Source organism: Leptodactylus fuscus, chromosome 5 (assembly GCF_031893055.1).
Source record: "Leptodactylus fuscus isolate aLepFus1 chromosome 5, aLepFus1.hap2, whole genome shotgun sequence".
NCBI lineage: Eukaryota > Metazoa > Chordata > Amphibia > Anura > Leptodactylidae > Leptodactylus > Leptodactylus fuscus.
The window spans coordinates 204,760,371-204,788,316 of NC_134269.1; the positions used below are offsets into that span (position 1 = coordinate 204,760,371).

Below are 27,946 nucleotides of genomic sequence, written 5' to 3' on the forward strand. Positions count from 1 at the left end.
AGATAGGATCCCTTTAAAGACTACAGAGAGGAACATTGCCAAAAATGGAGGACACAAGTCATATAATGGCCAGAAGGTGTGAAACCCCACAGTGATCACACAGAGGGTGTCCATAAACTTTCATTAACCCACAAAAGTATCCCAACTCCTAAAGTGAACCTACAGCTAATATCCCCGGCTCTAGCGTTGGCAGCAGCGCTGTAGTACTTGTAATGTTTTAGCTTCTACCGTGTACATTGTTACTGTTATAACACGTATGTACACAGCAGGTGAGTAGCGCGTGACGTAAAATTATATATCGCCAAGATCACGTTTCTTCAAACCTGAATGGCAGCCAAGGATATAACCGGCTAGAAAGCCTTGGGAAAGTACTTGGGGTGTGGCCACTTCTGTCTCATACATGCAATAACTATTGTGGAGATGATACTGCGCACACAACATATGGGGATAAAAATAAAAATTGGCTTAATATTTTTTTTTAAGCGAGACGGCACCGTCAACGAGGAAGACAACACCGGATCCTCGTGAACGTAAATTAATCAGCAAATAGCAAATAGAAGAGGCCGGACCTCTGCCCTCCTGACCGCTGGAGCAGCCACGGCCAACAAGGGGATCTGTACCAGCGACTATGAATGACACGAAGTATAAATGTGGGCACCTACAGAAGCCTTTATAATCTCCAGCCGGCAGGTGCGAACCGTAAATTATACTTTGTTTTACATCAGTTTCTGAAATATGGTTAGAAGTTTGCTGGCATGGACGTAGCTGATGGAGAACTAGAAGTCCTTACCTTAAGGAACTAAAGCATTATAAAACTAAGAGTATGGACATGTATGGATTCGCCATGGTCCACCCGGAATGAAGGTGCTATAGTACTATAGAGGTGGCGTCCCCGTACCCGGCCCAGAGGAGGCGTCCCCGTACCAGGCCCAGAGGCAGCTTCCCCCTAGCAGGCCCAGAGGAGGCGTCCCCGTACCCGGCCCAGAGGAGGCGTCCCCGTACCCGGCCCAGAGGTATCCATGTCAGTCAGTCTTGGCCCAGTCTCGACAGTCACACAGGCCGGAAAATACAACCAGAAGAGGGCACTTACAAGGAGGTCCCATCAACCTTCACCTCATGTCCATGTCACTGAATACCCCTTTTCTACACAAACCATCGCGTCTTATAACCGGGTTGGGCCTTTCCTCTGTTCTTCATACATTGAGATCAGTCCTTACATAATCTGACCCTGCACAATTCCTGATTACGGACCCATCTCTGTCACAGCCAACGTTCAATTAATTCCTAAACTTCCAGGAGGAACAACAGAGGAACGGAACAACAGAAAGCCTTTAAGAAAAGTTGCTCCAGACAAACGTCAGGAAAAAAAAAAAAAAAAGTTGGGTCCTCTAAGCAGACGAGATTCCCTCATTTCCTGTGTGGATCCGACAGTCTGGATCCTGTCAGTGCCGTATGGCGACGGGATGACGGCCGCACATGTGAACGCTACAAACAAGTCTGACAACGTTGGGAGTTACTGTGATGGATTCGTGACAGGACATCTTACTCACTGCTAAGACACTCCTACCCCCAAGGTACCTACCAAGGTATCAGGTTTTCATGGTCTTGCCTGCATTAAGGGTGTTTTTACCCACTGGTGCCCCTTTAATAAAGACTATTATACCAAACCACAAGGCCCCAGGCAGCGATGTAGCCTGCGGGCAGATGCAATGTTTGCCGTACAACACATGACACCGGGCTGCGCTTTCATATTACCGCCCTGAGGTAAACCGGTTTTTAGGACTGACAGGTATAAATTGTGATACCACCAGTAATGGCCGGAGGGGAGACGCAGACAGCACAGACAGGCACTGTCCTATATACACACGGCAGACATGCCACAGATTCCTCACATACGCCTGCTCAACATTCATGCTCAGATTTCCTACAGAGCCGTCCCATCCTTACGTGCATTGTCTTACATTAGACATATAGAACTTCTGATACATATACAGAATGAATATATATATTTCATACACACACAGGAAGTGCGGCCATTTTTTCATTTGTGGCGCAGATAATAGGTAGGGCTACGTCTCCAGGTACGGAGTTTGTAAAAATGGCTGCCACAACTGGATGGAGATATGGAATTCAATGAGAACTGACTAGCTGTTAGGGCTCATTCACACAGGGCAAGAGGGGGCAGATTGTGACACCGAATCCACCTCAAAATCTGCCCCCTCACAAGAGAGGTCTATGTAGACCGCTAGCGTTCTTTTTTCCGTGAGCGCTCACGGAAAAAAGAAGCGAGCTTCCCTTTCTTAAAGGGATTCTACCACTAAATAGCTATTTTTCTGCTTTAGATGTCGGAATAGCCTTTAGAAAGGCTATTTGTCTCTTACCTTTAGATGTGATCTCCGCAGCGCCGTTCCTTAGAAATCCCGGATTTTACCGCTATGCTGAGTTCTCTTGCAGCAATGGGGGTGGGCCCGAGTGCTCAAACGGCAATGGGGGCGTCCCCACTGCTGCCCGAGAACGCTCTCCAGCGCACCTCCTTCAGCTGCATCCTCCCCTTCTCTCGTCGTCTTCCTTCTGAGTCAGCTCCGACGCCTGCGCAGTTGGCTCTGCCAGCGAGACACTAGTAGAGCCAACTGCGTATGCCAGGAGTCTTCGCCGAACAGAGTGTATTGCACATGCTCAGTAAGGTCTGTACAACCCTCTGACGCGCGAGTGAAGTCATCCAGGCTTCGGAGGGCTGTACAAACCTTACTGAGCATGCACCGCATCTGTTCAGCGAAGACTTCAAGGAGTGTACTGCGCGTGCACGCAATTGTGGCCTCGAAAATAGGGCTGCCATGCGCAGTTGGCTCTATTAGTGTCTCGCTGGCAGAGCCGACTGCGCAGGCATTAGAGCTGACAGAGAAGGAAGACGACGAGAGAAGGGGAGGATGCAGCTGAAGAAGGAGGCGTCGCTGGAGAGAGTTCTTGGCAGCGGTGGGGACGCCCCCATCGCCATTTGAGCGCTGGGGCCCACCCCCATTGCTGCAAGAGAACTCATTAGCATACTGGTAAAAATTGGGATTTCTAAGGATTGGCGCGGCGGAGACCACGTCTAAAGGTAAGAGACAAATAGCCTTTCTAAAAGCTATTCCAATGTCTAAAGCAGAAAAAACAGCTATTTAGTGGTAGAATCCCTTTAAGGCAGATTCCGCGGCCGATTCAGTCCCGGCGTCCGCCTTGCGACACCACCCTCCGGGCTAGGCCCATTCATTTGGGCCTAATCCGGAGCGGAAAGCTGCGACGAGATGTGTTCATGCGGAGCCCCGTGTGAACTAGCCCTAAAGTTTCTTCCATAGATTACGGGACATCGCTGTTATGGGGGAAGGCGTGCGCCTACCAAAGTTTTATTCGTACAATCAATCCAAAAATCTGCATTTTTAGTAGCCATTTTGCATTTGTGGGGCAAGTTTTCACTTATCCCTCATAGATTTGAGTCTACTGAGGGATCCATTAAAATGGGCAAATATAGGATGTCCCATTTTTGACAGTCAGCTGATGTAATGGCCACTAGGGGAGGAAAAAAAAGTTGCGCTCACCGAGCCGTGATCATCATATCTGTGAATAGAGTTGAATCAGAATAGATCAAAGCAAAACCGGCCTCTTTACATGTCCTGGAACACGGAGTTTATCTACCTTTTGTGGTGCCGCATATAATACCGGGCAGCGCGACCCGGGAGCAGTCAGTCTATAAAAACTGCAGTGGTGACTTAACCCGAACTCCACGCACCCACCGCTAAGAAGTCGCTTCCTTTACTAATGGAAACAGGATGCTAATCACATTGTAGCATCAATCTCATCCACGTCACTTACCATCATACACTACAAGGTCTAAAAGAGACAGCTCAGGCAAGGGTGACCTGCTACGCCACTTTCTCCCGGCCGCCAGAACGGTCATCCCGCGCCATTGGCGTAGCCCGGTGGTTCCCTCCTTGACGGAGTGGCTCCAGGAACTGCTCCTCAATAAGAGGATGGAGGCTAGAGTGGCAGAGGATCTTGTGGACTCGTCTAAATTCAAGACCCTCTGGCGGCCGCGGGTCACGTTTCAGGATGGACCCTGAAGTAACGGGCCACGTAGCAGCTATATTGTCTTCTACTGAGATAGTTCGGCCCATGGCTAGCGAGATGACCATCTCTGTATCATCATCATCATCACCACCACCATCATCATCATCACCACCACCTCCGCTTATCAGAGTAAGTGCAATGGCAACCACCTTTCCTCACAAGCCAAGAAACCTCACCCCCCAAAAACCACACGGCCCCTGTAATCGGGATGACTTTTTTTTGCAGTTTCAAGGAGCAAGACTATTTTTGGAGATGTGAGAGAGACGTCACATGAACCAGCGCCGAGTCCTGGCATACTACAGTAAAGGAGCCAAGGAACCTCATGACTCCAAGTCTGAGAATCATGGAGAAAATTGATTTACAAACCATTTCTTTCCCCTTTATCCTCGATCTATACGTATGCCGCCTGTGCTTTGGCAGCCGGGCGCCCCCTGTAAAACTGCTCATGGATTATTCCAAGCGCATATCTTAGACGTTGCTTGGATAAGTTAAACCTACAAGAGTTTGGAAGGCGAAGGAGGAAAAAAAAAAAAGAAATGTCATCATCTTCTCCGGCATTCCTCGCTGTCACATGTAATTTGTTATTGGCTAAACAAAGCGCTAATCCATACAATGTTTGCTTCCTGCTCAGCTAGGATGAGCAGGCAATAATGGGCATGTGCCGGAGCAGCTTATTAACCCTTCACCACTCTGCGCCGGCTTATTTCCACCTCTGTTCACATTAGCGTTACGGCTTTATAATGTGGCATTGATAGTTACTAGAGATGAGCGAGTAGTATTCGATCGAGTAGGTATTCAGTAGACTACGACGGTATTCGAAATACTTGTACTCGTTGGAATACTACTCGCTATTTGCAGTAAAGATTCGATTAAGAACCAGCGTTGATTGGCCGAATGCTATACAGTGTGTGGCATTCAGCCAATCAGCGCTGATCTGCAGCAGGCTCGTCCTTGCTAGTCGGGAGAGCTGGCAGCTTGCAATATGAGGGACCTGACTTTTTCTCATAGGAATGCATTGACCAGCGTTGATTGGCCAGTGCACAGCATTTGGCCAATCAACGCTGGTTCTGCCGGAGGCTCATCTGTGAGGAGGCGGAGTCTAAGATCGGACCACAAAGAAGACTGCTGTGGTCCGATCTTAGACTCCACCTCCTCACAGACGAGCGAACCAGCGTTGATTGGCCGAATGCTGTACACTGTATAGCATTCGGCAATTCAATGCTGGTTCTGCATGATGAGTAAGGGCCGGTTCACATTAGCGATTGCCTCCCGTCTGGAAGGAGTCCGCAGGAGGACCCCCCCAACCGGAATATCTGCACAACTGCAAGCGCTGTGCAGTTAACGCACACGGACCCCATAGACTATAATGGGGTCTGTGTGCTTGCCGCGCACGAATCATTCAGCAAGCACACGGACCCGTTATAGTCTATGGGGTCCGTGCGCTTTAACTGCACAGCGCTCCTCCTATACACTCTCCACCTGCTACTCGTGGACTTGGTGACTCTCCTTTAGTCGAATAGTGGTTTCCCCCGAAACAAGCATATTGTCTCATAGAAAATAATGGGATTCGATATTCGATCGAGTAGTTGAATATTGAGGCTCTACTCGAAACGAATATCAAACCTCGAATATTTCACTACTCGCTCATCTCTAATAGCTACGGTTTTCATAGAGACCCTGCAATGCATAAGGTTTCCAGCACTGCCTAATCTATCGCTCTGCCCATCCCCCCCTTCCCCCATTATCCCTAATGTCAACAGAGCCAGAAAATGTATATCTAGAATTTATATCTACTATACATTGCACAGTCAAATAAAAATGACTGCCGACACCAAATATGGCCCAGACTAAACAGGACACTGACGTTCTAGTGCGAGATTTCCTTGAACACTTCTGGAAGTTCTCTGGTTTCCGCGGTGGGTTCTTGGAAATATTTAAGTGATGAAGAAAACATAATGCGCCTAGTCAGCAAAAAAATATCAACTTATGCTGTAACAGATGTTGCACAAGTTTAGTGGTGACCGTGTACATGAGAGGAGAGCGATTCTTGCTTTTTATAGTATTAGCTGAGCATGAAGCACAAGGACAGAGTCATCATATACAAGGGGGGGGCGACCTGGAAATCCATTTTATCCAAGCTCATTGGCGATTCTTGATTTGGATCTTTTCCTTTGTTGTTGGTTAAAGAAACCAATAACCAACCTGCTCCTTGTCATAGTCCCACAACATATGGATGACATTAACAGCGGTCTTATTTACTCTGAAGGACTAAGTATTTTCCCCCATTGCATTTCCGCAAAAACTTGCAATTAAAGGGATCCCATCATCTGATTAACATGTAGGAATAACCTTTAAGACTATTCTTCTCCTACCTTTAAATGTCTTCTCCGGGCTGCCGTTCGATAGAAATCCGGGGTTTTCTTCCGAGCGCAAAAAAGTTCTCTTGCAGCACTGGGGGCGGTCCTAATGCTGTGAGAGAACTCTCCAGCGCCGCCTCCATCTTCTTCAGGGACATCTTCTTCCGGGGCTGGGTTTCAATCTTCTAGGCATCGGGCAGAGCCGACTGCACATCCCTGCAGCCACAAGAAAAATGGCCGCTTACTCAGTAAGCTGTGTAAGCGGACACAAGAAAATGGCTGCTTACTCAGCGTACTGACCAAGCGGCCATTTTCCTGTGGCCGCTGGCATGCGCAATCGGCTCTGCCCGAGGTCTAGAAGATTGAAACCCAGTCCTGGAAGAAGATGTTCCTGAAGAAGATGGAGGCGGTCCTGGAGAATTTTCTCGTAGCATTGGGGGCGCCCCAGTGCTGTTTGAGCGCTGAGGACCGCCCCCAGTGCTGTCAGAGAACTCATTTACATACCGAGGAAAACCCCGGATTTCTACCGAACGGCTGCACGGAGAAGACATCTAAAGGTAGGAGAAGAATAGCCTTTCTTAAGGCAATTAATGTGTTAGTCAGGAAAAAAGTGTTTTTACAGTCTCAGCAACTTATGCCCTATGCATAGGACAGGGGACTGCTGATATCCCCTCCAAAAAAAAAAATATATATAAATAAATCACTATCCGTTCTGACTGTATCAGGCACATCCCCACTGTGACCTCCAGGCACTATCCATGAGCCATTTCCAGCAGTCTCAATGAAACAAATGGAAAGCGAAACGTACGACCGTCTACCCCGCCATACAGATGTGAATACGTTGCTGATGTGGAAAACATAAGTTATGCTGCACGGTATCCTGTACCTTACAGAAGCATCAGGTAAAGACCTCGACAATAACAGCGATCTATTAGGAATGTGTCTTGTAGCCCAACGCCGACATAGAAAGCTGCCAGCTATGGTCAGACAAAAGCCGTAAAGCCTCTAATTAATCATATAATAATAATAATAATAATAATAATAATAATAATAATAATAATAATAATAATATACATATGTACAATAATAAATATATTTTATTATTATAATATATATATTCGTATAATTAAAAATCATTATATTTTGAGGGCACAACCGGAAACTTTGTTGGTGGGTAACATATCACTAAACCCCATTCACCGATTTCTGGGTACAAGGGCTAGCTACATGCAGCCCCGACCCAAGCCTGTTGCCTATGCCTGTTCTCTTACACACCTACGCATGGGTTTCCATTCAGGGAGTCCGCTTGGGGAACCCCCAAACAGAAGCCTATATACATTACATTAAAAAGTGGTTACCTAAGGAAACCCACATGGACCCCATAGACTATAATGGGGTCCATGTGCACTGCACTTATTCATGCCATAGGAGCGCCACAATAGCCCTCGTCTACTGTATAGTGATAGTTTCTTAGAATTGGGGCTTGAACACCCCCTTTAGGACACACCGTGCGCCAGGACCTACACTCACTTTTACACTCTCCATTGTAATATAAATAAGTAAATCACAAGGCTGGAGCGGACAGGATTAAGACCGTCCGCCCACTGCAGGGGAAATCTCTTGTAAATCAAGAATTAAAATGGTTTTGCTTATGCAAATGCGCCCACACAGGGATAAGGAAAAGCAGAGACAACAGTCCCAGGAGAAGAACAAACAAACCACGTACCACTTCCTACTACTGTGCGGCGCACCGAGCTCGGGTCTGTATATAAAAGGATCCTATATACACACAAACAATCCAACCCAGAGAATTTTCGTGTATAAGGATGTTGGAGAGAATATTCCTCAGCGCTTTATACATTGTCGGTCACTGTCCCACATAGGGCTCACAATCTAGATCCCCCACCTTTACGTCACATATACGTGACGCACCGACCAGCAGCCACGTGTATGTACAAGCCGCGTCTACTTTGTATCCTCGCCTGTTCACCCCCAGAGACTTCTTGTGGAAAACATTGATCTAGGGAAAGGGATTTCTGCCGCGTGTGTATACACCCTAAGCGGTTGGGAGACCCCCACAAAATGAACCAACAGCAAATATGTCTCCGCTCAAAGAGAAAGCCGTGTGTAACTGGAAGGGGGATTGTACGGGATACAAAGTACTTCCATCTCTTAACTCTGTATCTACGAGTCTGTAGGGCAGAAACACGATACGCAACAAGCAAAACCCACAGGCCAAAGTCAATAATAGCAAAGAGACAAGTCAGGATTGTATTGCCCCAACACTACCGAAATACGGAGCCAACTTTTACTCTTCTGTCACCGTATAGCTAACAGGGCCGTACATGGCGGGCATTGGGACGCTTACACGATGTTCAGATGGAAAGTATGAAACGTATTCTTTATACAGGAGGCTACGTAACACTATATATATTTAACCCTTAAGTACCATCATGGTTTGTATCATTATGATATGTCTATGGTAGTGGTGTAGGACTGACACCATGATAGCACTTAAAGAGGACCTTTCACCGATTTGGGGCACAGGCAGTTCTATATACGGCTTTCCAGCAGTATATAGAACTGCCTGTGCCCCGGACCATGAAAGGTCCTCTTTAAGGGTTAACCGGGAACACTGAGGCCTTGGTTCCCTAGGGGGTCTGTATTCAGTCGTGCCTGTATGCATAAGGCCTTATAGTTATTTACAATGTAAACTTGACCTTCTTATTCAAGGTAAGGGTAGTGTGATAAAAGTATAGAAGAAAGACGGAGCGAGAAAGGAGAGAGATGTACAATGTGCAAGGCAGGTAGAAGGAGCGACAGAGCGAGCGGACATTACCAGTTATCACCACCACTCCGTCTGTGTGCAGAATGAATGCCTGCGCTTCAACCATGCTTCTAAAAGTTGTGTCCTCCCACAGTTGTACCTAAAGGGACAGTGAAAGGAAAAACGAGGGTTATTGCTGTGCAATTGGTGTATAATAAATAAATAATAAACAAAATTTTTAATAAATAATAAAAATAACTACAGTATATACTCGAGTATAAGCCGATTTCTCCAGCCCATTTTTCATGCTCTCCTCGGCTTATACACGAGTCAGGGTCCACGGAGCACACAAAACTGGAAGGACCTGGAAGGGGGAGGTCCTTTAGTGCTACTGCTCTGTGATTGACTTATCATGGGGTCATGTGACTGTGATGTCATCAGAGGTCCTGTAGCCACTGGTATGTAACATCTGCAGATAAGGTGGAGTCTAAATCCTAGTAGCTCCGCCCACACCAGAGTCCGATCACATGGTCATGACGTCACCAGAGGTCCTTTAGGACACTAGGATTTAGCATCTCCCCTGCAGATGAGTGGCCAGGATTCATTGTGTCTTATGGAAGATGTCAGTTATATGGAGGAGGGGACGCTCCAGTAACGTGACACACAGGGACCTTCCTTTAGTTACTCTACCTATTAATGTCAGGCATTTGGGGTTATTCATTTAGTTTCAGTAACTCCATGTGCCTCACATTAATAACAGTTAACCCCATCATGTCCCTCATATTAACCCCTGTGTGCCCCATAGAAGGATTACTAATATGTGAGACACATGAGGGGACTAATGAAGGACTTTAGTTATGAAGATACCTAATTATTACCTCCATATGTCCCACATATCAGTAACTCTTATCTGAGGCACACGGGGTTAATGTGAGGGACATGATGGGGTTAACTGCTATTACTAGGATCCCCATGGAGTTACTAAGCTGCAATGCACATGACCAGACTTTATCTGCAATGGTGGATTTCCCTCCCCCCCTCGGGTCAATAAGTTTTCCCAGTTTTTTGTGGTAAAATTAGGGGTCTGGGCTTATATTCGAGTATATACGGTAATAATAAATATATATCATACAACACTAACCACCACCAAACAAACAGACATAACAGATTCTTTATTACAAGGGGACAGGAGGGTAAAACACAAAAAACAATTTTCACAATGTAAAAAGAAAAAAACACGCACCCGCAGCAATCTGGAAAATGACAATTTTGCCCCCCTACAGAGGTAGGCAATCTCTCAGCCCTCCAGCTGTTGTAAAACTACAACTCCCAGCATGGGAGTTGTAGTTTCACGGTTGCTGACCCCTGTCCTAGGACGGGGCATATTGGGGCAGCTTAAACTAAACTCGGCAAGTGGAGGGCAAATAACATCTAAACCAAGTAGCCAATGCGGTGCACAGTATGTGGTTTTTGACTCAAATTAAAGGGGTTGTCTAGGATTTCATTTTGATGTCCTGCCCTTCGTATAGGACGGCCGCCCCATCCAGGACACCAGCTATACGCTGCAGCATGGAGTCAGGAGCTGTTGGCTCGGTACCTTGTATAGTGGCCGGGCGCCATCACTGCAGCCCAGCCACTATCCACTGGGATTGCTTGCCTGCTTTACATCCAGCGACTTCAGGGGGTGGGTGGGGGGGGGGGGGGGAGACCCCCACAGACACCAGCTGTACCCCTATATAAGTCAATGTCGTCTATTAGGATCTGCTTGCAAATAACCTCATAGGCAGACACCGCAGAGTATCCGAACCCACACGACGACACGCTTGTCACTTGTATACTTGTATGTGACTTTTTGTGGTTCCCGTCCAGAAGTCACTGTGACAGGTCTATAAATAACTAACCGAGCTCCTAAACCAAGTATAATCATCATCTGCAAGTGTAAAGGGTCGGGCCAAGTAACCCAAAACACAGCAGACGGAAGCCAAGTCTGAGCGGAGCCCCAAAGACGCGTCCTGACATCTGAAGACGTTCTCCCCCCCCCCCCCCAACTTGAGTTGTAACTTCCATGTACAAGCGTTCCTGCGAAGAGCGAGAACTTGTTTACATGAAGCAGAAAGCCGCTGGACGTCCTTCCTGCCGCCTCCCTGAGACGTAGGAACGGAGAAGAGGGGCGACTGCCTGGAGATCAGTCTAGGAAAGGGGCAGAGGATGGGAGAAGGGAGCCGAGAAGACGAGACAAAACACGGGCGAGACACTTGTAGCCAGGTCTGGAAGGGAGAAACGCAGACGTCTCCAGGAAATCTGCAAACTATGCTAAGGAATCAATACACATTCATGTATATGGGAGGAACCCACGGGCCCAGGCGGCCATTTTAGGTCTATAAGGGTCACCTGACACGCCACCAATGAGGATACAAGATTGGGCGCTTATACAGAGTACAGGGCTATATCTGCGCCTGCCCAGGTCTCCCTGTAGCGTCTGCTTAGAACAGCATCTGATTTTCGGCACAGGTCACCCCCGACTTCTGGCTCAGGTCTATTACGAAATCTGCCCCGAGTGCAAAGTACTAGACCAAGTGTTGTTCTGGTAGATACCTGACTTATCAGCGGGCGCCTGGCTGGGCTTTATACGTATGTTCTCACATGCCCGCTCACCTGTACACAGCGCTATATACTAATGTGTCTGTGACAAGTCTATATACAGGAGACAGAGGGATACAGCTATTTACTAACAGGTGCTCTAACTGAAGAGCTTTGTCCACCACAATGGATACTTATCAGGTGTGAAATGGTCACCCAGACCCCCCACCGATAGCCGGAAAGGGTCTCAGTCACACACAACAAACAGGTTTGTACAAGTCTGAACATTGCCAGAGGCCGAGGCATGTAAAAAAACAAAAAACTCCAGAAAAATGCATCACAAAAGCAGTGTGTGAATCCAGCCTGTAAGTATGCTAATGCTGACACTACCTGGGGGCCCGGCCCCGACACGGGAAGGGGGGGGGGGGGCAGAGACCACCAGGGGGACCCAGCCCGACACTACCAGCGGGCCTGGCCTGACACCACCAGGGGAGCTCGGCCCGACACAACCAGTGGGCCAGACACCACCAGGGGGGCCCGGCACGACACGACCAGTGGGCTAGACACCACCAGGGGGGCCCGGCCTGGCACAACCAGGGGGGCCCAGCACACCACCAGGGGGACCCGGCCCACCATCATAGAAACAGATACCTTAAAAAAGACCGTGCAGACCATCTCACGCACTTGAAAAAAAGCAATTTTAAAAGTCTTTTCTGTGCCAAAACCTGCTGGCTCCTAACTCGGGGGGGGGGGGGGGGAGAAGCCATCTACAGAAACCAAAGCAAACGTTAAGACAGCATAACAATGCCATTTACTCATAAAACATGACTGCTCCGAGCTATGAAAATAAAGCGCTGCAATTCCAGTTCTGGTTGGACTGAAGCCCACCGCAGCCAGCGCTCAGCAGCCCGCCTGGAACAGGCCACATAAACATTCCTGTGTTTCCTTTAGTCGACAGGATACAGTTCTGGCTGCGCCTCCCGTCTCAAATGTACCAGCGACCCGGAATACACAGCCTGGATATTACAGCCTTAATTTAATAAAGGAATTGGCAAGTAAAGATACAACAATCAGCCGGGATTATAAGAAAATAATAAGAATACATATCTGGACGACTTCCAACAACATGGAGGATATACGCGCCTACCAGTCCTACCAGGATGACACAGGAGTGATTAATTTCCGCACCGACTTGTGCGCAATGGGCGTGGCTAAAAGACCTGAAGTCGGTAAGGGGCTGGGTACCGTCCCTACTGTGTAGCTCATGGGGGAAAAAGAGCAGAAATAGCGGCCATTTTCCCGGCAAATCTCCATATGAGAGTACGAGTGCAGGCTGGGCCACCTTGTAACTGGAATAATCTTTGCTTTCCTGTAGGAGGTTATAAAGGTTGCGATAAGTGATGAAAGGCGCGCTCTCACGGCTGCGATCCCATTAGGCTGAGTGAAGCGGTGATGGTGTACGGCTTTAATAGCAGCGAGCCAACCTCATGACTAAGAACTATAAAATGACCATAAAACGCTGGCGATGCTCGGGCTGAGGTCATCCCAGTGCAAGTTTATCACGCTTCAAGAAAAAGCAAGAAGAAAAATGAGCAGTCTGACCAGTCCTTAGTCACATCCTCAAGAGGCCGCGGCGAAAAATAATAACCGTAATCCCATACTAAATATATTCTAGCTGCTACGTACGATGCAGCACGTCTTACGTTATGGTCAGGACGTACACAGAATATTTGTGACGGATCTGTTTGTGTCAGAGGAGTAGCAGGGTCGCAGCTGGCACAGGGCCCGGGACATTAAGGGCCCGGCGACGGCCACTCCCGCTGTCGTTTTTTTTTTTTCTTAATAGGCTGTTACCGTCTGGAGTCACCCGGCCGGTAACGGGCCCTACTTATCAATCCTGGCAGGGGCCCCACAAGCACTATTATACTCGGGGGTATAATGATCGGAGGACCAGGAGAGGTAAGGGAACATAAAAAACAGCGTTACTTACTTCTCCAGGCAGGCTTTGGGCCTACTTGTGTGACATTCCTGACGTCACATGACCGGGACCTGCATCCCAGGTCATGTGACGTCCGGACGTCATTGAAGATGGCCAAGACCACTGAGTAATGCAGCGGAGCCAAGGATAGGTAAGAGACAGTGTTTTTATGTTGCTATCCCCTCTCGATCTCTGATCATTATACTCTGGGGTCTGAAAAGACCCCAGAGCATAATAATTGTTCATGGGTGTCCACAATGGAGCATAATACTGTGTGCAGGGGCCACTATGGGGGATAATACTGTGTGCAGGGGCCACTATGGGGCATAATACTGTGTGTAGGGGCCACTATGGGGCATAATACTGTGTGCAGGAGCCACTATGGGGCATAATACTGTGTGCAGGAGCCACTATGGGGCATAATACTGTGTGCAGGAGCCACTATGGGGCATAATACTGTGTGCAGGAGCCACTATGGGGCATAATACTGTGTGCAGGAGCCACTATGGGGCATAATACTGTGTGCAGGAGCCACTATGGGGCATAATACTGTGTGCAGGAGCCACTATGGGGCATAATACTGTGTGCGGGGGCCACTATCGGGGATAATACTGTGTGCAGGGGCCACTATGGGACATAATACTGTGTGGAGGGGCCACTATGGGGTATAATACTGTGTGCAAGGGCCACTATGGGGCATAATACTGTGTGCAGGGGCCACTATGGGGTATAATAGAGCACACCAGAATGCGGGGGTGGGGGCATGTCAAAAGTTTGCACAGGACCCCACCATTGCTAGTGACGCCACTGGTGTGTGTCCATTACAAACACACTGCAACATACACAAACTAATGTGAACACGCCCTTATTCCAAAACCAATTTGTCCATTTCTAGCCTTAAGAGGCGACTCTATAGGGGTCACTACACGTATGCTAAATAAGAGCCAACCCAAACAATGACCCTTTCTCCTTGACACAAAGAGTCACCTCCTGGTCACCCAAGGCTGCTGTTTACAGTATACATAGACTTGTAGAGTAAAAACATAAAAAACACTCCATAAAGCGACACCCAAGGACCCAACTATTTGGCTTTTAGTTTTTGGCTGTATTGTCTGTAAAACTACTAAAACCAGTTCACCTTGCCCCAGTAGACGACCCGGCTACTAGAATTTACAAGGATTTTTTTTGGCCGGACCGTTCTAAAAGTGAACGAAAAATCAAAGCAAGACTAAAAATGGGAAATAAAAAATTTTAATAAAAATCTCCTGATTTTTGTAAGTAGAAATGTTTTCTCCACATGACTCTTCTATGAGGTGATTTTACCTCAGTGTCAGACTACAAGGCCGTGTATAGTCTGTTCCTATGAAGAATGCCAGATTGGCAGAAGCCAAGCACAATATCCAAGTATACAGTGTGTACTCGGCCCTATTACATGGCGTTCAGTCCTGAGCGATGAGCTGAGAGAGGCAAAACCTCATTCACAAGTACAAGGAGCGTCTCGTGACAGAGTGCTGGCAAGATGGTGGAACGGATTAGGAAACCATCCGGTCATGGCCAATTCCCTGGCCACAGACAGAAAGACTAATGGCCACAGATATGGCGGGGGAGGGGTCACTACCCAAAGAGAAATCACAATTAATCCAGCCACAATTACAATTAATGCCAATTATTTAGGTTGCACCCTTTTTAAAGTAGGAGTAAGTGTTGGGTGAACCCGGCAATGTCTCGCGATGTTCGCCTGGTAGTGTTTGGTCCAAACCATAACTGCTGCTATTACACTGTGCGGTCTCTTTAGACCGCACTATTATACTGTGGGGTCTCTTCAGAGGTCTCCTATACTGTGCGGTCTCTTCAGAGGTCTATTATACTGTGGGGTCTCTTTAGATGTCTCTTATACTGTGGGGTCTCTTCAGAGGTCTATTATACTGTGGGGTCTCTTCAGAGGTCTATTATACTGTGGGGTCTCTTCAGAGGTCTATTACACTGTGGGGTCTCTTCAGAGGTCTATTATACTGTAGGGTCTCTTCAGAGGACTATTACACTGTGGGGTCTCATCAGAGGTCTATTACACTGTGGGGTCTCATCAGAGGTCTATTATAGTGTGGGGTCTCATCAGAGGTCTATTACACTGTGGGGTCTCATCAGAGGTCTATTATACTGTGGGGTCTCATCAGAGGTCCATTACACTGTGGGGTCTCTTCAGAGGTCTATTATACTGTGGGGTCTCTTCAGAGGTCTATTATACTGTGGGGTCTCTTCAGAGGTCTATTATACTGTGGGGTCTCTTCAGAGGTCTATTACACTGTGGGGTCTCATCAGAGGTCTATTATAGTGTGGGGTCTCATCAGAGGTCCATTACACTGTGGGGTCTCTTCAGAGGTCTCATACTGTGTGGTCTATAACAGAGGGTCTACCCAACCAGCCAATATTGCACTACCAAGCAGCCATTTTAAGTTTCCCAATTCCCACCCATGGCCTAGGCCGGCAGTGAGGAGGACAGAACAGGCCGGATCCTTCCCCAGGGACATAAACTACTTGTAGGTAAGAAACCTGCAGCCAGCCAAGCACGCATGTATATTGAAGGAGCTTTGGAGGAACAACTACGAGGGTATTACCACCTCTAAGGGTTGTCCAACAGGAAAAAAAACAATTTATAAAACAGGATAAGGCTCGGGAGACACCTGTGCTGGGCTCTGACATTCAGGTACATCCACCAAACCACCAGTACCTGTAGACCCCATGAACAATAATTTAATACGCTGGGCTCCCACTATTATTATACTGAACCAGATGCAGAGTACAGTCCTCCATATGCAATAAACAGACTCCATACAGTCCTCCATATGCAATAAACAGACTCCATACAGTCCTCCATATGCAATAAACAGACTCCATACAGTCCTCCATATGCAATAAACAGTCCTCCATATGCAATAAACAGACTCCATACCGTCCTCCATATGCAATAAACAGACTCCATACAGTCCTCCATATGCAATAAACAGTCCTCCATATGCAATAAACAGACTCCATACCGTCCTCCATATGCAATAAACAGTCCTCCATATGCAATAAACCATAAAAGCAGCAATTATTACCTACCTTACCTCCTGGGGTCCTGCGCAGTACTGTCAGTACATTTGGATGGTCTTTAGTCTTGGCTTCTTCTGGACACACAGGAAGTGATCAGGATTGTACTAACCCCAGGTCCGGCCCCCTCAGCCAGTCATTGGCTAAGACGACATTTGCATAGATTACACAGCCCAGCAGGGAGCCAATAGGAGAGCAGCTTATAGCAGTGAGAAGAAAGGATCAGACTCTCTGGCTCTCTGCAGATCCCAAAGCTTATCTGTAACCCCCCACCACAATTCTACCATAATAGAGAAGCAAATAAGCAGACCCTATAGATCCGAGACATCAGTCAGGACTTGTAGATAGTATGCGTATAGGTTTCCATTTGCAGACAACTTGTGTGATCAATGGCGACACTTATGTGCAAATTATTTTATTTTTCAACATTTTTTTTTTACTTGCCTGGACAACCCCTTATAGACTGACCATCTAGTTGTCTAATAGGGGCTCATCCTCACTGGCACACAGAGCGCAGCACAAGGTTCCGCATTGAGCTGCTGAGATATAATGTGTAGAGGTTTGTACTACTCTACTGCCATGTTTGAGCCATTGCCCCAGAACTCCTGGAATATAACAACGGTCAGACCAAATCCAGCGGCATCTGAATGGAAAGCAACGTGCGACTTATTGTAAACCCTACAGTATCCATGCTGGGACGCCGACACACTTCCACATTGCTAAGAGCTGGCACACATGGATGGGAAGGCCCTGCCTATAGACTGCCCAGTCATGGAAATTTCCAGCACTGGAAGAGCCACATTTTTACATGTTTAATCACCCACTCAGGGAGTATTCACACCTGTCATATAAAGCATAGTAGCGTGCACGTGACATTACATACAGCACAGACACGAGATACCTGGAACCTGCTAAAAGAGGCGAGAGTTTCTTCAAAACCACTTTCATTGGAGATTCGCTGTTTCTCATTGCCATTATATTAAGAAATCAAATCATTGTCTAGACCAGGGATAAGGAACCTTCGGCTCTCCAGCTGCTGTGAAACTACAACTCCCATCATGCTCCCATGGGAGTTCCAAGAACAGCAGAGCCAGTATGCATGCTGGGAGTTGTAGTTTTGCAACAGCTGGAGAGCCGTACGTTCCCTACCCCTGGTCTAGACCATCAGACAAAGATGGAGGCACCTCAGCAACTAGAGTACAACCCACCCCCCCACCCCCATGACAGTGTCGTTCGCCGCAGCCACCCCCAGGATGGTGTTTGCTGTCACCGCCGCCACCACCACTCTTGGGACGGTGTTTGCCACCTGCACTTAAAGAGGACCTTTCATCAGATTGGGCACAGGCAGTTCTATATATTGATGGAAAGCCGACAGTGTGCTGAATTGAGCGCACTATCGGCTTTCCCGATCTGTGCCCCGGGTAAAGTGCTATCGGTCCCGGTACCGTAGCTCTTCACAGTCAGAAGGGCGTTTCTGACAGTCAGGGACGTCCTTCTCCACAGCAGCACCTATAGCGCTGTACAGTGTGAGCGGGGAGGAACGCCCCCTCCCTCTGCTCACAGTGCTCGTCCATAGATGAGTATTATCAGGAGGGGAGGGGGGCGCTCCTCACCGCTCACACTGTACAGCGCGAAGAGAAGGACGTACCTGACCGACCGTCCGGAACGCCCTTCTGACTATAAAGCGCTATGGTACCGATAGCGCTTTACCCGGGGCACAGATCGGGAAAGCTGACAGTGCGCTGAATTCAGTGCACTGTTGGTCTTCCAGCAGTATATAAAACTGCATGTGCCCGATCTGATGAAAGGTCCTCTTTAAACATCTGGCAAGATATACGGAGCTGGAACCGCTCATTAATAAATCTCACTAGGGCACAAAAGGATGACTGCTGGAATTCAGGAGGTCAATGGTCATTTTAGGCGGCTTCTCCTCAGACGTACCAGCGCAGGTTAGAGCTGCGACAGCAGTAAAGAAGATTCAATCACACACTGACCCATCAATATTGGGCAACGAAGCCTCAGCATATTAATCTGTGTTGTGGGTTTTCACTCGTTGCATTGCAAAAAGACAAAGAGTAAACGTCCGAGTCCTAACTACATACACAATCTAATATTAGCCCTGTGCATTCCCATGTAATCCCTTCTAGGTATGTCCTGGGGTCTCCTTCACTGCAGGGGGCTAGGACTCCATTGTCTGGAGCTGGAGACTGTAACTATATGGAGAACAAGTTATTGCTTCAGAAGACCCCAAAATGTCACCAGGAGAAAAATCATCAAATATGAAATCCTTCCACATACAAGTCAGATGGGGTGGCTGGAAGCCATTGTGTAAGATGAGCGGTAGTATATATACCTATATACTAAGGGCACTAGAAAAAAGAAGCCGCTCAGAAGTAGAGAACACATAGTACTGCACTACGGCTTAGAGAGGCGCTACTAGTCAGCCAGACACTAATACCAGTGACGTGACTATGGGGGATTTGTTGGGACCTCCAGACAAGAATCATATGTTAAAGTCCAGAAGATACAATTGTACAGCACTGCGGAATATGATGGCGCTATATTATTATCATTGTAATGTAAGGGTCTAGGCCCATGGACTTTCAGATATCTCAAAATGTAGTTTCACTTTTGATGCCAACCTCCAGAAGTGGAAAGATCTGAAGGAAAATGAAAAATACAAATATAAGGAGGGGGGAGGGGTATCAACAGCAATGCCTAATTCAATCTAACACCTAAAACAATACCCGGCCCCCCTGCACCATTGTCCGACCAGTTAATGCAATGACAAGATCAGGGAGAGATAAGCTTCCTATAGAATTTAGGAGCAGAAAGTGACAAAAATTGAGACACCGGCAAAGAATGTCCAGACTGGCCGGCATCCGAAATATAATACCCAGCACCTTGTGATGAGCAGGATCCAGCGCCCCCCTGACAGGTCACACGCCCAGGCCATCACTGGTCACTGATACGTCACTGTTTGGTAATCCCTGACCCTACCCCTCGTGTCTGAACTCGCTCCTACATATTCTGATGCCTGAAACAAATGCAATGAAGGGAACCAGAACCTGTGCAGCCCCGTTACAGCTAACGCTATAGCCACACAGACAAGTGTCACCACCGCGTGATGGGCATGAGGGGGTTAGTCACATGACCACCTTCTCGGACACGCAAGCTTTGCATTTGCCCGGTTTACATCGGCATCCGCTTGGGGACCCCCCAATGGGAAACCTACACACACTGAAAAGCAGTTAGGGGCAGGAAAGACTAGAATGGGGTCCGCCTGGTTTCCGCTTTTTAACGCATAAAGGTTTCCATTTGGGAAGGGGGGGGGGGTCCCCAAGCGGACACCCAGAACACTGATGTGAACTGGGCCTAAAGGCTAAAGGCTGCGTTTGGGCCATTCCGTTCCTCTCTCCGCTGAGAGAAAAGTCGTATCTCTCCGCATGTTTTGTGCGGAAACCACAAGGACCCCTTTATAGTCTATGGGGTCCGCGGGTATCCTTAGGTAACTGCTTTTATTTTATGTGGATAGGTTTCAGTTCAGGGATCCCCAAGTTGACTCCCCAAACGGAAACCCTTCCTAGTGGTGTATTACACCGCATGTGCCCGAGGACGTGAAAGGTCCTCTTTAAGACAGGGGAGCACTTAAAGGGATCCTATCATTCAGACGACGTTTTTTCTAAGTACCACGTCGGAATAGCCTTAAGAAAGGGTAGTCTTATACTACCTTTCATGGTCTTCTCCGTGCCGCCATTCGCCTACAATCCCGATTCTTGTTGGTATGTAAATTACCTCTCACAGCACTAGGGGTGGGTCCCAGTGCTCAGACAGCACTGGGGGCAGCCCCAATGCTGCGAAAGAACTCTCTCCAGCGCCACCTCCATCAGGAACGGCCTCTTCATTCTCTTCTTCCGGCGGTGTCTTCTTACTTCTAGTCCTTGGGCAGAGCAGACTGCGCATCCCCACAGGCCCCGAGAAAATGGTCGCTCACAATACTATGCAAACGGCCATTTTCTCGTGGCCTGTGGGCATGCACAGTCTGCTCTGCCCGAGGCCTTAGAAGTTAAAAGACACCGCCAGAAGAAGAGGCTGAAGATGACGCTGCTGAAGAAGATGGGGGTGGCACTGGAGAGAGCTCTCTTGCAGCATTGGGGACACCCCCAGTGCTGTCTGAGCGCTGGGGCCCGCCCCCAGTGCTGCAAGAGATCTAGTTTACATACCAACAAGAACCGGGATTGTAGGCAAACAGCGGCATGGAGAAGACAACAAAAGCTAGGAGAAGAATAGCCTTTCTTAAGGCTATTCCGACGTGGTACTTAGAAAAAACATCGTCTGAATGATGGGATCCCTTTAAACCATTTTGGGCCATCTTCTATAGCCCCCCCTGCCTGCACACTGACGGGCACATACAAGGTAATAACGGAACAAGGGCGGAATCACTATAAAGTATAGTCTGCAAAACAACCAGCGAGATAAAGCCATCGTATAACTAGCACGGAAATCGCCAGCAAGATACAACTCAAGTAAATGGAGCTTTCGCTTTTCACGTTCATGTGAATTTGAGGAAATCCCGGATTGTGACGGGGAAACAGACACGTAGATTAATCTGTAGAAAAACCTGCTGTGTGTGAACATAGCCCCGAGCCCTATACATACTGGGAAATTATTTCCTGTAACAATAATAATTGGCAAAAAAACAACGACACAGTAACTTCATCTTCATTAACCAAGTGGATAAATATATATACAGTCCTATGAAAAAGTTTGGGCACCCCTATTAATCTTAATCATTTTTAGTTCTAAATATTTTGGTATTTGCAACAGCCATTTCAGTTTGATATATCTAATAACTGATGGACACAGTAATATTTCAGGATTGAAATGAGGTTTATTGTACTAACAGAAAATGCGCAATATGCATTAAACCAAAATTTGACCGGTGCAAAATTATGGGCACCTCAACAGAAAAGTGACATTAATATTTAGTAGATCCTCCTTTTGCAAAGATAACAGCCTCTAGTCGCTTCCTGTAGCTTTTAATCAGTTCCTGGATCCTGGATAAAGGTATTTTGGACAAACAATTCAAGTTCAGTTAAGTTAGATGGTCGCCGAGCATGGACAGCCCGCTTCAAATCATCCCACAGATGTTCAATGATATTCAGGTCTGGGGACTGGGATGGCCATTCCAGAACATTGTAATTGTTCCTCTGCATGAATGCCTGAGGATTTGGAGCGGTGTTTTGGATCATTGTCTTGCTGAAATATCCATCCCCGGCGTAACTTCAACTTCGTCACTGATTCTTGAACATTATTCTCAAGAATCTGCTGATACTGAGTGGAATCCATGCGACTCTCAACTTTAACAAGATTCCCGGTGCCGGCATTGGCCACACAGCCCCAAAGCATGATGGAACCTCCACCAAATTTTACAGTGGGTAGCATGTGTTTTTCTTGGAATGCTGTTTCTTTTTGGACGCCATGCATAACGCCTTTTTTTATAACCAAACAACTCAATCTTTGTTTCCAAAATGAAGCTGCCTTGTCCAAATGTGCTTTTGCATACCTCAGGCAACTCTATTTGTGGCGTACGTGCAGAAACGGCTTCTTTCTCATCACTCTCCCATACAGCTTCTCCTTGTGCAAAGTGCGCTGTATAGTTGACCGATGCACAGTGACACCATCTGCAGCAAGATGATGCTGCAGCTCTTTGGAGGTGTCTGTGGATTGTCCTTGACTGTTCTCACCATTCTTCTTCTCTGCCTTTCTGATATTTTTCTTGGCCTGCCACTTCTGGGCTTAACAAGAACTGTCCCTGTGGTCTTCCATTTCCTTACTATGTTCCTCACAGTGGAAACTGACAGGTTAAATCTCTGAGACAACGTTTTGTATCCTTCCCCTGAACAACTATGTTGAACAATCTTTGTTTTCAGATCATTTGAGAGCGGGCTGTCCGTGTTCGGCGACCATCAAACTTAACTGAACTTGAATTGTTTTGTAGAAAGAAATGGTCCAAAATACCTTCATCCAGGATCCAGGAACTGATTAAAAGCTACAGGAAGCGACTAGAGGCTGTTATCTTTGCAAAAGGAGGATCTACTAAATATTAATGTCACTTTTCTGTTGAGGTGCCCATATTTTTGCACCGGTCAAATTTTGGTTTAATGCATATTGCGCATTTTCTGTTAGTACAATAAACCTCATTTCAATCCTGAAATATTACTGTGTCCATCAGTTATTAGATATATCAAACTGAAATGGCTGTTGCAAACACCAAAATATTTAGAACTAAAAATGATTAAGATTAATAGGGGTGCCCAAACTTTTTCATAGGACTGTATATATATATATATATATATATATATATATATATTTGCCATCAGCACTCATAGCAATAATAACCATCACAATCCGGCCGCAGCTCTCGCAGACTCCTCACTGGATAATACAATTTAGGTTGTGCCCCCCACCCCACCCCCACCAGGCCATAGAATCACTTCCTGGTCAGTAAAGTGAATGTCAGGACCCCTACTGAGGCAGATAATAGTTATCTCCACAGGGACTCAACAGCGCAGGAGCCCGCTCACTGTCCACCAATCAGAAGGTAACGGAACCTACTAGAAAACGGTCACTACTTCTAGAAAACTCCTTTAGGCCGGGGCCCCACGGGACGTAAACGCCGCAATTTGCCCGCGGCGGAGACGCTACGGGAAAAACTGCGGCGTTGTACAGTGCAAGCAAAGGGGATGGGATTCATGCGAATCCCATGCCCACTTTGCGGAGAAAAACGCAGTGCGGACATGCTGCGATTTGCAAAGCCGTTGCGGTTTTGCAAATCGCAGCATGTCAATTATATCTACAGAAACACCGGCGGCATTCCCATAGATATAACTGTAACAGAAAGTCTGCGGAGGAAAACTCGGCGAACATTCTGTTGAAAGTGCTGCGGAAAGAACCACAGTGCGTTCAAGTCGCGGTTCTTTCCACAGCGCTTTAGCGCTGTGATTACGGCCCGTTGGGGCCTTAGGGCTAGTTCACACATAAATTAAGTGTGGCTTATTTTGGTTCTGAAAAAAAAAAAAAAAAACCCACTTCCTAATTAGTAAGCGCTTTTTGGAGCGGTTTTCCCCTCCCGTAAAGTGAATGGGCAGCAAAAAAAAAACACGTTTTTCGCCTCCCATACACTTCTATTGCTTTCCTCAGGCGGAAAACGCCTGTAGAAAGGTCATGTCGCTTCTTTTTTCTGCTAGCGGCGAAAAACTGCTAGCAGAAAAAAAAAAAAAGCTAGCGGTCTACATAGACCACTATTGTAATGAGGCGGATTTTGAGGTGAAATCTGCCTCTTTGCCCCCGTGTGAACAAGCCCATAGCCTTACATGCACTTTCTACAAGGGGGCGTCTTGCACGGCAGGGTCTGACTTCTGAAAGCCGAGCCATCATCAAATTATTGAGGGGGAAGTTACCCACTGCAGAGAACTCGAAAAGACCACCAGGACTGTGCATCTGCGGTGTCTATGTTGCCGATCAGCAACTTGCGGACTGTAAACTCAATACGGTCATGTACGACCAGCCTAAGGGTGTGAGCTACATGATCCGTTCCCTTTTGCATTTTGAATAACTGGTAGAAAAAAGGCTAAAACGGGAAGCTACACCCCCCCCCCCTCCCCCCAGCAGTCACAGTCACCGAAATCCTGACCCTTAGGCCGGATTCCCATCTGCGCTGGAGTCGGTTTGGGGAGACTGTCGCAGTGACCACTGAAAACTGCCCAATGAAAAAAATCCAGCCATATTCTATTATAGTGAAATGGGGCCATTCAGCACCGTTGGGGGAGGGGGTGCCATTTTAGCGATCTGTGTTGTCTGTTGTTCTGATCCTCTGACGTATCGCAACAACAGAAACATGGGCGCAGATGTGAACATAGGAAGTGAAGAGGAATGTGAGGTGGCCATGTTATTTTACCTTCTTCTGCGGAGGCCTTTACTTGCCCGCGGCTGATCAGCTGAGGGTCTCGTGTCCCGAGTTCTGCAGCTGAATCAGTCAAGAGTGAGCAAGATACTTTTGTATACGGGACAGGCAGATTCAGGATGAAACTTGGAGGTGATTTTAAGGTGGACTCCGTCTCAACATCAGTTCCAAATTGCTTAGTATGAACTTACTCCGATCTCTACTTGACTCATAGGAAATGCCAGGGATCCCTAGTTAGCGGCTCCAGATTTGACCAAGACTTTGGTGACTGAGGGGGAAAATTCCTGCGTCTGAAGACAGGAACAGGAAGCCGAAAACCAGCACGGGCTGAGTCACAAGTTCAGCGGCAGAGCTCGCGGCCACCCATCTTTTTTCCATATGACATCCACTCTAACACTTGTCTCGGGTTTGCTGCGTGATATACATGTATACTATAAAGCCACTGACAAAGATATATAAAGATGGCCGGACACATTAGACTGCTGATCCGGGTGACGTTTCCATGTGCTACCTTGAACGGAGATGGCAGGATAAGCCACCGCCATAGTGTGTCTGTGTGAAGTAGTCTAAGAACCCCCCCCCCCCCCCCCCCCGCGTCTGGGTTGCTGCGTCTACAAGTCTAGGGCCGGCTTCTCACGAAATGAGGCCATGGACAGCAGGTTATTATTACATATATTAATGACCCATCCTCAGGATGATCCCTGAATTGGAAAAGGGGGGGTCCGGATACACACAGACCAGCCACTTCCGTGTTCATTTGTCACATATAGTTCCACTAGTGTCTTATAACCACAAAGGATCCCGTCACGCTCTCTCGGCCACCATGGGCTGGCAGGCGCTGCACGGAACTGCAGGCTTGGCCTGGATAAGCTCGCTTACCAATGTATAGTCAGGTCCCCCATCCCCCAATGTTTACCTTGCAAAGGTCAGAAGACTTGTCCCTCTGCCCTCCCAACTCCATGCTACACAATGGACATGCAGCAGGGGTAGACCGGGGCTGATCATGTGACTGAGGGTTGGAGTGGGAGCAGCAAGCAGGGGGTGCCAATGCAAGCAATGGGCACTGGGTGGGTATATATATGTGGATAGATAGAGATGTGCATCTTATCCAGTGCGGAGAACGAACTAGTCCGCTTTATCCCTCCCTGAACAATCCCTTTAACTGCAGTCTCCTCCCACATGACAGTGCTATCGTCACATCCTACTGAAACATCCGAAAATAAAAAATGAATCCCGAAATCATACAATACAATTCTGTGTAATAAACCGATATCAAAACCTGACATGTGCCGATACTAGTGTGCTGCTGCTATTATACCCGAAGCCTCACAACACCCCCCCACCCCCCAAAAAAATAAGATAAAAAGGAAGAAGCAGGAAACGTGTGTTGTCGGTCCTGGCACGCCGGTGTCTCCAGCACAGCGTCCCCCCCCCCCCCCATCAGTGATGCCACAGACATGCTCACTGGACTGAAGTGGAGGAACAAAGCCCTGACGTCAATTACTGGAGCTTCAGCCCATCACAGGCCCCATCAGAAAAACACCGGGAGCACAAAGGCAAAAAAATCCAGGGACTGCAAGAAGGCAAAGGCCTGGCATGGGGTGTAGGTGCCCCATTCACCCACAGCCGGGGGCAACCACTGGCCACTTTATCATCACAATAGAACCGTTACAGCCTGATGAGCCCATAAGGGGCGGGGGCTGCAGCCCACCCACCCCCCTACCCCAGACACACTTATATAAGGGGCTGTCAGGATGAGTGGCCAAGGTGCAGATGGCACACCTAAGACGTAGGTCACCCAAGACAGGAGGCAAGGAAGCGCCAGGCCATGGTCAGCACCAGAAGAGTCGCTGCCTCCCCCTCTGAGGGTGACACAGATTTGATGTCAGGGCCCGGCCAGTTATAAATAGGGTCTGGGGGAGGTGGACACATTACACAGCCAGTCACATTAACACTTCACCTGCCAGAGGAATTAGCCGCAGTCCTCACCCACACTGTCAGCCATGCAGAGCCCTGCTCATCAAGAGGTTCTGCAGCAGCAGCAGGCCTGGCTTGTCATGGGGAGGTGATGGGGTCAGCGGCAGACATGGAGGAGGGGCAGGTGACCCACATGACAATACACAGGGCACATAAACACAGGGGCTGGGGGGATGGGGGCTCCTCTTACCTCCAGCTCCTCCTCCTGTGAGGCCTCTGGCCCGGGCGCTGCCACAGCACAGACTTGTCTCCCTCCTCCCCCACCGTGTATACGGGGGATTAGCCTCACGTCTGCCTCAGCGGCTCCTCTCAGCCCCGGCTGCTCCTCCCGCGCTCAGCCCCATGTCTCTCGGTGCTGCCTACGGTCTCGGGCGCCTCCTTTGTGTCAATCACGCTGGCGCTCGGTCTCTCTCCGGTGTCTCTGCGTCTCCCGGTATCTCTCAGTGACCGTTGGGAGGGGCTCCCAGGCAATCACGTGACGCGCTCGGCAGGCGGGGCTTCGGGGAGAGCTTGAGGCGTGACTGTCTCCTTGCGCCTTGGCGCGAGCGACCCCGGACCCTGCGCGAGGAGCGCATGCGCGCTGACTCGGGTCTGGTGACCGTTCGTAGCCCCGCGACGTTTGTGTCGCTCTAAAGGTCGCCATTTTGTTGGTGGGGCTATGCGGCCTCGCGCTTTTTATCCCATTGTTGTTTCTCTATATCGTTCACCGTAGCCGAGACCTAGTTGTGTCTAAGTATTAAAAATCATAATTAAATAATGGTTTGGTTATAATAAATAATTGAGCAAACTAAGACATGGTGTTTACTCCACCTACTGGAGAGACGATATATTACACCTTATAAAACCATATGTGGCTTTGTCACTTGTTTGCTAGGCATGTGGGGCACTGGGTAAGTTTTAGGAGTGCGGTCCCCCATCTATTTAGCACTTTGTCATTTGTCATTGAGGCCATAAGGTTATTATGTTATTGATGTAGGTGTGTGAGGCCTGTATACTGTGAGACAGGGAGTCTGTCAGCAGGAGAATCTGTATCATACTCACCAGGGTTAGATTTATGGAAGCAGGGGCCCTGGGCTGTTCTGAAAGCTCATCGCCCCTGCCCACTACCTATAACACCATAGCTTCCC

At 48.0% G+C, this 27,946-nt stretch overlaps 1 protein-coding gene across 1 annotated transcript in view; it reads right to left on the reverse strand.

The window, feature by feature from the left end:
• Positions 1–27,343, reverse strand: part of AFF4 (ALF transcription elongation factor 4) — a 50,589-nt gene extending 23,246 nt beyond the window's left edge. The window contains exons 1-2 of the mRNA XM_075275072.1: positions 27,010–27,343; positions 9,301–9,388 (exon numbers count right to left, since the gene is read on the reverse strand). The gene's annotated coding sequence lies outside the window, so the exon portion shown is untranslated. The remainder of the gene's footprint in view (positions 1–9,300; positions 9,389–27,009) is intronic.
• Between the last annotated feature and the right edge of the window lie 603 nt (positions 27,344–27,946).